The 10,649-nt window shown below is 44.1% G+C and overlaps 1 protein-coding gene and 1 long non-coding RNA gene across 2 annotated transcripts in view; both read right to left on the reverse strand.

Annotated features, from left to right (window-relative positions):
• Positions 1 to 10,649, reverse strand: part of LOC311093954 (uncharacterized protein) — a gene marked incomplete at its 5' end in the record, with an annotated part of 471,534 nt that overhangs the window by 12,288 nt on the left and 448,597 nt on the right. The window lies entirely within an intron of this gene.
• LOC311093761 lies at positions 329 to 7,953 on the reverse strand. Its single transcript, XR_014608480.1, has 3 exons — positions 7,924 to 7,953; positions 1,416 to 1,508; positions 329 to 845 (listed from the first exon to the last, which is right to left on the reverse strand). It is a non-coding gene; the product is annotated as an uncharacterized lncRNA (long non-coding RNA).

Here is a 10,649-nt window from a genome sequence, read left to right on the forward strand (position 1 = left end):
TCATCCCCGCTTGCTATTTGGGGAATGAATCCAGCGCTATGATTGGTCGAACTCTTCTTCTTTTGCTGTTGCTTGATTTGAGGACTGTGCGTGCAGAGGCGTCACCAGGTTTTTGCGTAGTTTAGAGTAACAAATCGTACCAGCGTACTTTGAAGTCAAAATGCGTATCCGCTACGCAAAATACGTACAGGTTGGCAGGTCTGAAAATAACTGTGTTTACGTTTTATTTAAATTAGGATATTTTACTTTAATTTCAAGGTTTTTGTCTGGCAGTCATTTTATAGGTTTATCATTTAACTGTTTTGTTACTGTTAATTAAATATTTTTTGTAAGTTTATGTTATTTAAGAAAACAGAAGAAATAGTGAATAAAAATACAGTAATATTTCTGTATAAAAATGTGAATTACTGTAATTAATGTCATATTATTTCAAATAACAGTCGAGTTGTTAATTTAGAGATAATGTTTGTAGTTTTACAGTTTTGAGTACAATTTAAAATAGAAGAAAATGACCTTCAAAGAAATCTGTTGTTTTCTGTAAAATTAGTTGTTGTTTTTTTACAGTGTGGGATTATGCCTTTCCAATCACCTAGACCACATACAAACATCGCAAAATCAACCTTTTATGATTTATGCTATTTTTAGAACAAAAACTTTATAACCAAATGATACACATAATGAAACAACATAATAAAAATGTATAATCTTGTGACATTATATACAAAAAAAGAAAGTAAAATATAATGGCAGGAAGTTTTCTGGTAACCGATTTGCGGAGTTCCTGATCACTCTTGGGCCGGTCAACCTCCTTCTCAGTTTCATCATTTCGTATCCGATTCCCCCTCCTGAAACAACAACAGAGAATCATGTTACATGTAATACATATAATATGTTATCGATCTTTTGAAATATTCAAGAAATTTTATTCAAGAAAAGACGCAGATAGATATGGGCCAGAAGGCGCCTCCTAGCGGTCTAACCCTACCCCAGACCTAAACCTACCCATAACCGAACAAAGCTCTGTGCGTGTCATATTGACGCTAAAGAGTGCCATGTGCGTTCGATGTAGACGAAATGTCAAAAGCGTCAGTATATGACGCCCTAGGGAATGCATTGCAAGGAACATAAGAAGTGACTGTCATGATTAAGTATTCATACTAAAATAGAGTTGTCACCAATTAGAAATGGATGAATGAACAAAAATTAAAGCCTTAAACTACATTTCTTGCCGAACATAAGAATACTGTATTTTTAGAATCAACCAAATTGAAAAACTTTTAATTTCTCTTGGTTTATTTTCTATCGGGGCGCGGATACAGTCAAACTATCCAGCTCAAAAAATATCTTTAAGACAAGAATATTTACAAATAACAGATTTAAAACTGTAACAATCATGTTGAATATGTTGAACTCACCGTTTGACACTTTCTTTTTGTTGATCCACCAACAAATGAGAACTAGAAGTAGAAGAAGAAATGCTGCCGCTCCTACTGTTATATAAAGCCACACTGTAAAAAATATTTTTGCTCCTGTAGGCTCCTGTAGGAAGGAGACACCCCGTCACCCCACAGTAGAAGGGTGAAAAAACCCGAGCTGTGCACCAGCTGGAGAACACCGACCACTTTGAGGCATAGAGCCGTCTGGTAGACGGAGCCCTAGCCTGAGTGATAGTATTTAGCACTCCCACTGAGAGGTCAGCGGGTACCCGTTGAGCACCCACACGTGGAGGGACCACAACTCCGGGTGAGGATGCCAAATCGAACCCCTGGCCTGAGAGAGGAGGTCCCTCCTCAATGGCACTGGCCAAGGGGCAGTATCTGCTAACTGCATCAGAACTGGGAACCATGGTTGGTTCCTCCAGAACGGTGCTACAAGCAGTACTGAACATTTTGTTTCCCTGATCCGTTCTATCACACGCTGAATGCTCAGCACACACTGTGAAGACAGCCGCGCTATCATAGACCGCGAGTCCAGAACTGTGCCCAGAAACGATATCGTTTGACTGGGGTTCAGACAGCTCTTCACCCAATTGACTCTGAGACCAAGATTCTCGAGGTGATTGAGTAAAATGGTCCTGTGCTCCACGAGCTCTGATCGCGATTGAGCTAGAATCAGCCAGTCGTCCAAATAATTCAGCACTCGCATGCCTCGAAGCCTGAGGGGCGCGAGCGCTGCGTCCATGCACCTCGTAAATGTACGAGGTGCCAGGGACAAGCCGAACGGCAGGACTGTGTACTGGATTGCCTGTCCCTCGAAGGCGAATCTCAAGAAACGCCTGTGACGTGACGCTATCTGTATATGAAAATACGCGTCCTTCAGATCTATTGACATAAACCAGTCCCCTCTGCGAATATGCGCGAGGATTTTTCTGGTTGTGAGCATTTTGAAACTGCGTTTCGTCAATGCTTTGTTTAGCTGTCTTAGATCCAGTATGGAAACCAGGAAGTATAAAGGCTCTATAGCCCCTTTGCTCATCAGTTCTGATATCTCGGTACGAAGTAGGTGTGCTACTTCTGAATTTACTTTCATCTCAACGCGCGCTGTAAAGCGGCGGGGACGTCGATAGAACTGTAGCGAGTAGCCTCTATTTATATTGTCTAGCACCGAATCCGAAACCCCTGGAAGCGCTGCCCATGCATCTGCGTGGTTGGCTAAGGGTTGGATGCGAAGCACGCTCTGGTCGCTGGACGACCGAAGCGCTTCGGTGTGCAGTAACATAGGCGTGATGCCAGTGACATTCGAGGCGGGGAGCGCGCTGATTACAGCGGGCGGGACACTCGCCGTCGACCCCGCTACGGTGCTTAACCGATTGAGGGAGGGCTGAGCGAGTTCCGTAGGACTCATGAAGTCTGTGGGTAAATGTGGGCGCAGCGGGGCGGGCACATTTACTGCATTGAGCGCGCTGTCTGTCTGAACAGAGCGAGCGCACACAGGTTTCGTTTTTACAGAAACCGTGCGACATGCATAACATAGTGTTTGTGCTATGTTGGGTGCGCGTTCGACCTGGGTCGAGCTTATGAGCGCGAGCTCTGTGTGAAGGGCTGTGCTTGTGTGTAGGGATGGGCACTGGGAAGTGGGCATCAGCTCTACATTTATAGCACCATCGGCCGTGGCCGGGCTCATGATGTCTGTGGGTAAATGTGGGCGCAGCGGGGCGGGCACATTTACTGCATTGAGCGTGCTGTCTGTCTGAACAGAGTGAGCACACACAGGTTTCGTCTTTACAGAAACCGTGCGACATGCATAACATAGTGTTTGTGGGCACTGGGCAGTGGGCACGTTTGCTATGTTGGGTGCGCGTTCGACCTGGGTCGAGCTTATGAGCGCGAGCCCTGTGTGAAGGGCTGTGCTTGTGTGTAGGGATGGGCACTGGAAAGTGGGCATCAGCTCTACATTTATAGCACCATCGGCCATGGCCGGGACACCAGAAAATACACTCTTTACAGGATTTATCTGGGTAGCCGTAAAAACAGCTTTTGTGTGCAGGCAAGCGGGCAGCTGTACGGGCTTGCGCATTGCAGAATACGCTGAGGCAGTCGCAGTTCCTGGAACTGAAACAGCGGTGCGCTTTGGTGAGAGTACGGCCGCATCGGGACTCAAACACCGGCGCTTTCCTAGGCATGCTAGGATGTCTTCGGGGCTTCCGGTTTCACTGTGACCTTCTGCCGCGGTCCACGCGGAGCGGGGCGGCGGCTGGTCGAGCGAGAACGGGGTCTCGAGCTGCATTCCTGTCGTCGTTGCGATGAAGCAGCGGGAGGCGGTTGCTGTGGCTGAGAGCTCAGAGCGGTCGGTTTAGCACGACCCGACGCAGAGCCGGAGCGCTTCGGGAGGAAGTGCTTGAAGGCTTGAGACGCTTTCTGAGCCTCGGCGAATCTCTCCACAAACTCGTTGACGGAGGATCCAAAGAGGCCGGCAGAAGATAGCAGGGAGTCGAGGAACGTGGTGCGCTCAGACTCGTACATCTCCGAGAGCGTCAGCCAAAGATGTCTCTCAGCTACAGTAGCGGAAGCCATGCACCGTCCAATGGCCTGTGCAGCAGACTTAGTAGCGCGAAGGGTGAGGTCCGAAGCGCTACGCAGGTCCGTGAGGCAGATAGCGTCAGGTCCCATCTCGTCAAACTTACGGAGGAGATCACCCTGAAATATCTGCAGCGTGGCCATCCTATGTAGTGCAGACGCAGCCTGCCCAGCGGCGGAGAAAATTTGTGCGAGCAGTGTTGACGTCGTGCGGCAGGCTTTGGATGGCAATACCGGTTTCGTCCGCCGTCCAGCAGAGGGCGGGCAAAGATGGGTTGCTATCGCCTGTTCCACAGGCGGAAGTGAGTGGTAGCCTCTGTTTTTAGCATCGTCCAGAGTGGAGAATGCTGGTGACACAGACGAACGGGTTCGTGCTGAGAGGGGAGCACCCCAAGCTTTCGCAACTTCTTCGTGAAGCTCAGGAAGAAATGGAGCGGGCTTGGACTCAGACGAAGAGCGCTCACCAGGAAAGAAGCAACCATCCAGCCGGGTATGAGAAGGGAGTTCCGGAGCAGGCTCGAGGCCGAGGCTCGCCGCGGCCAACGTGAGTACGCGCATCAGTTCCCTCTCGATGTTAGCTCTCTTGCCAGGTTTACGAGCAGGAGGCGTGAGATCCTCAGAGCTCGCCCAATCCTCGCTGCCCGAGGCTAGCAGAGAACACGTGTCATCCTCCCCCGACGCGGCTTTAGCATCATCTTCCTCGAATGAAGCGGCGGCAGACCGCAGCCGCTGAGCATCGGGAAGTGATTCGGGCGAAGCCGGAGAAGCAGGCGGGCGAACCGGCGAGCTTGGTCAGGCTGGAGAAGACTCAGGGGCCCGCTGAGAGCGACACTTTTTACGGCGCGGCAGTGTAGCGGGAGGTGCAGGCTCGGAGAAAAATGCCAGGCGAGTCCTAAGAGTCACCATAGGCAATAGCTCGCAGTGAGGGCAGCCGCCGTCGGCGAGCGCGAGCGCTGCATGATCTTCACAGGCAGGAGACGCAGATGACATGGCGGTCTCCCTCGCTGAGTGGGGCTCGGCACGAGTCGCAGGAAGGCACCTTTAGAAAGACACTAGCTCTTTTAGTAGTGCGTGTCGCAGGGCGAACACACACACACACACAAAGAACAGTAAGAAGGCTTAAAGGATATATGCGCCGGATAGTGCAGCTGGAACGGCAGTCGAAGGCGGCGTGGGCCAGCAGCTTCAGAGTGGCTCGTCCCACTGAAGTGCTTTCTCAGACGGCGCGGCTTCTTCCGTGATCCAGCGATGCGAGAGCTTCGCTGAAGAGTTGAAAAATCAGTGAATCAGCCTTTTCGAGCTCCTTTTATAAGGCTAGGCCACCCCCGTTTCGGCGGGAAGTGGCACGGAGGGCGCGAAGCGTCTGAGGTGACGTCATTGGTCTGACGTCACCTCAGACCTCGCTCGATAGGCTAATACAGTTGCTGCAGAGCAGCCAATGAGCGAGCGAGCCGTCTCGCCTTTGGCTGTGTGCTGCTGCAACGCGCCTTACAACAATGCAAAATTATAGGATAATTTTTTGGCTTCAGTATTTCGTGGAAAAGAGTTTTTCCCCATTGCATTTTTACAAATGCAGTACGAGAGACCTCTCGTAAGAGAACTGTATTTTATTTTACATGATATTTTATACTATTCATAGTATGTATGTAAGTGACTGTAGGTCACATCTAGTCTACTGAAACTAATAAACCGTGTTCTTACCTTGCAGCCCATCGCTAAATAAAGAGAGAAACAATACAAAAATAAGCAAAAACAATCTTATGTTTCTACAGAACATTTAAAAATTAGTGTCAATACACCATTTTCATCCATTATATTTTTTTGCATCTTGAACAGATTAAACACTGAAGTGAATGTTTATCTCGTCTCTTCCGGGTTGTATTGAGCGTCAGGTGTGCAGGTGTATCAGCTCACTGTCGCCCCTCACTGGCTGCTGGAGGAACCACACTTTCTGTTTCATTCCTGACGTCACGTGTTGAGGAAAAGTCCAGCCGTTAAAAAATAATTTAAATTCGTTGTTAACAGTATTATCTTTTTAAAACTATCTTAAAACACAGTTTTCACAGTTTTAACTGTTAACATATACAACAAAACATTATATCACAGTCCAAACAGGACAATCAATCAATAAGTAAATTAATAAATTAATCTTACTCCATAAATAGTCCTAATGGATTCTGTGCCATAAGGTCTTCTGAAGTCATTTGACAAATTTATGAGCGGACTGAAATTTAATTAAATTATTAATGAAATTTGCACAAATTGTAAAAAACAAAAAAACAAACATGCACAACTGGACACGCCTCTTCGCGAGTCTCATCCAATCAGAGTCGACCTCGTCAGACTGGCATCCGTCATGTGACACAAATACAAATGAGTGATACATTTGACTTATGTTATTTTCACTTTTTGACCATATCACATATTGTGTGGATGTAGCCTGGCGAGCCAGACTTACATCAAGATGTATAGTCTGGAAACTCTCCATAGACGCGGCTTGCTCCGAGGGGTGGGATAAACGGTTGTCTCTCCAAATCCCTCTGCACGCAATAGGATAGCGCTACAACCAATCAGAGCAACGAAGAAGGTGACGTAGTCAGAGCGAAGGAAAATAATTGATGGGAAAGTGTTTCGCGGCAAAGTTTGATGAAGAGATTTCTGTAAGCGACCAAATGTTATTGTAATGGAGCATAATGACTGTTGCCGTTTTTGTGAAAAAAAATATGAGAATTGCGGGTGTGCTTGTACATTCAGCAAGCATTTTCGATAAACAGAAGAAACAACTAACGTTAAGTATTGCCGAGAGACTACTGCATGTCGGAGTGGCGGTAGATAAAACATCGATAAAGTCGAACAGGATTTGTAAGGTTTGTCTCAATCTTTTATTATCTTTTCGCATTTCTGTCGTCATTATGTTAAGCCCGCCCCGCCTCCTCTATACGCGTTGTGATTGGCCTGACCCAATTTGGGTTTTTGCAGCTAGAAGGTCTATTGAGAGTGTCTAGACTCACCTAGCTGCAAAATAATTTTTGCTGCCGCTAGGGTGCGTCTAGTTTCTAGGCTAGTGTGGATGGTGAAGTTTCTCTAAATATTCCATGTGATTGAAATATAATTAATTTAGGATCATGAATTAAGAGTTAAAAAAAGTTGAAAATAGTCTAAATTGATTTCATGTTGATTTAAAGCACTTAGAAGCAGCGAGTCAGATATTCAGCTTCAGTGTGTATATGCTCTATAAAAATACAAACACATTAACTTCACAAATAATCAAATACGTTTTATGACTTAATTGATAGTAATTATGTTTAATTACTATCAATTAAGTAATAAAACATATTTGATTATTTGTGAAGTATTGAAATTTAAACAATTTCAAAAAAATTATTTAATAAATTTTGCTGATCGCTGAACTTGTATATATTGGTGTGCCGAAGAATTAGATCCTTCAACTCTTTAACAAAGTTGAATTGAATGAAATCTAAATCTAAATGAATCAATATCAGTCTCTGCTAAAGACACGTGTGTAAAAGTCATCAGACGATATTTTCACAGTAGTTTATTAAACAGCTTTGGCGCGCCCCACACTTTGAGAAACATTGGTGCAAGTAGACAGAATATACAGTTTGTGTAGTAGCCTATAAAACCTAGCAACAGAGACCTTTTATGAAATTTTGCAAATGAAATTAGCCACAAATGCAAAACACAGATATGAAGGAGTGATACCTAATGCATCCACATGCACACATGCAGAGAGAGAGAGAGTGAGCGAGAGATGAAAGAGAGATAAAAGACAATGGAAATGACTGGAGGGCTGTGGACTGGTCAGACATCGAAGCATCTATTGGTGTGATTCTACTCATCGATTCTGTGCTCATCGTTTATCGATCAAACAATGAGGCCCTGAAACATTCTGTTTCACAGTCAAAACATGCTTCAACTGCAGAATGAAGAATATATACAGTATAATTATATATAACCAGAAACATTATGAATGCTTATCACCTGTTGAACTGAATCGAGGCACTTCAACTGTATTTGTTTGTGACCTGAATCTATTCCAGCATCATCATGTTCTCCTGATACAATATGACTGATGCAGAAGCACCATTACTGTATAAAGATCATTCATATTCACTCAAGACTGTAATTATGATCATATTTACCCCAGTCTACTGTAACTGGTTCTGTCAGGCTGCTGTGAGTGACCAGACAGTCGTAAGATCCTTCATGGTTTCTGTCGATCTTCACACTGATTCTCATCTGAAAGGTTTCATCATCATCATTTGGTCTGATTCCAGAAGATGTTTGATCCTCAAGATTAATTCTGTTCAATCTAATGTTCATCTGAACATCTCTGGGGTAGAAACCAGTGGCCAGACAGACCAGAACCAGCTTACTTTCATCAGCAGGAATATTATATTATAAAAATAATAGATTCATTACCTGTATTATAAGTCTATATTTTGTGGTACTTCTTAAACCTTCTTTGCAATATAACATCACCTATGTTACATGCTGCCTCTTTGGCTAGGCTATACTGTATGATCAAATCAGAACACATGGTAATTGTTCTTTTGTCAAAAAGCATGCTCACCCCTCCTGCGTTTCTCCCAGAAAGGATTTCCTGATCCAGGCAGAAGAAAACTGTACTCAATTAATCCAAGGTCCAGTCAGATGATTATAATAAATATTTTAACAAACTTTATTAAAATAATCAAATGAAAAGAATACTTGTTACAGATTATATTTGAGTACTAACAGGTGTAAAAATAGCTAAAGCTAGTAGGCTTCTTGCTTCTAGCAAAGCTGGCGTGCTAGATTGATGATTGCAAGGAAGAGCAATAAACCTTTGTTTGCTTCTTTTATAGTCTTGAATTCGGCTGAATTCAGGTCCTGCCGTAAGATGATTTTCCACTAACATTTAAAAGCACAGCTCTAAGCTGATTTTCTAACAGTCCTTGATACTAATCTTCCTCACAAGCTCGAGCCAGGGCCGGAGTGGGGCCACTTTTCAGCCCTGGAGTTCATGCCCAAGACCGGCCCACTTTTTCCACGGTGGAATTCCAAATTAGCACTTTTTCCAATTTGGATAAATGAAGCAACAGTTCAGTTGTTACTATTGTGTAGTTGGTATTAATACCATAGTTCAACAAATAATGTAAAGGTTAAATAATAATTCACTTAGACTTTATAAGAAGCAATTGCGATTTTATATCACACAATTCAGACTATATTTCGCAATTCTGTATTTCTGACTTTAAAAAGAAGCAATTGCAACTTTATTTCACGCAGTTCTGACTTTATATCTTGCAATTTCTGACTATAAGAAGCAATCGACTTTAATTCACACAATGCTGACTTTATAACACGCAATTGTGACTTTATATCTCACAATTCTGACCATCTCGCAATGCTGACTTTATAACACGCAATTGCAACTTTATTTCAGGCAATTCTGACTTTATAACACGCAATTGAGACTTTATTTCACGCAATTCTGATGTATTCCGAAATGTAAACTCGCAAGTGTGAGATAAAAAGTCGCAATTATCTTTTAAAACGTTTTATTCTGTGACGCAAACAAGCTTCCATACCTCCTGGCCTCTTCCTCCCAGCCATCCTCCCTGACGCGTACCGTTACGGTAGGGCCGGCCCAGCTATCGGTAGGCGCCGGCGATGCCGCGGGCCCGCGGCCGCGGTAGCCTACCTAAAACGTTTTGGAAAAGACGGGCTATGGACCCAACCAACTCTATAGTAGGGGAGGGGAGAACTCCCTCACATGGTACAACCCATGCAGAAGCTGCACGCTGCAGTGTCAGAAGGCGGAACGTGTAATGTTACTAACGTGACATTGAAATTTGAAACAAAAAAAACCTAAAAAAAAACAAAAAAAAATCCTCGACCGGCCCAAAAGTGAAGCGGCCCACCGGGAATTCTCCCGATTCTCCCGATTACCCAATCCAGGCCTGGCTCGAGCACTTCTGCTTCTGACATCTCACAGAAACTGGGTGACTTCCTGTTCTGTTGTTTAGTTCCAGAAACAGCCGTTGCGCAGGAAATGCCATTCTGATAAGGGCCTCTTGCTACAACACTCTGAATCAAATGGTCTTTTAAAAGTATGTATTCTTGCAAGAAGGTTCAGTCTACCACACAGACGTTACACTGTAGGGTGAGTGACACACAGACAGGAAGAGATGGGCAGCCTTTATACCATGTTTCAAGGTTCCTTCCCAGTGGCTGTATCTTTAACCAATATAGATTATAGGGACCCATTGCTATTCAAGTTTCTATACCTAAAGACACAAACTGTCAGATACTAGGTCAAAGATCCTGTCCCATATGTTCCTGAAGCGTCACACCCAGCCCCTCCCCAGGCAGTACATTCATATATCTTGTTTCACACATTGACATTATAGACACGTGACACATTACTTTGCAATATATGTTGAAGATCAATGGAAATCACATTTTTCCATTACAACATATAAATATGTTTACATTTATTCACACTTCACATTTCAAAATGATCAAAATCTCTATCACCATGTTCACATATTTCTACTGATGTATACTGGCAAACTTTTCATTTCTAGTTCATACATTTTAAAAATGTCTTTAAACAAAAGAAATACA

Source organism: Abramis brama (assembly GCF_963993115.1).
Source record: "Abramis brama genome assembly, chromosome: 12".
Classification (NCBI taxonomy): Eukaryota; Metazoa; Chordata; class Actinopteri; order Cypriniformes; family Leuciscidae; genus Abramis; species Abramis brama.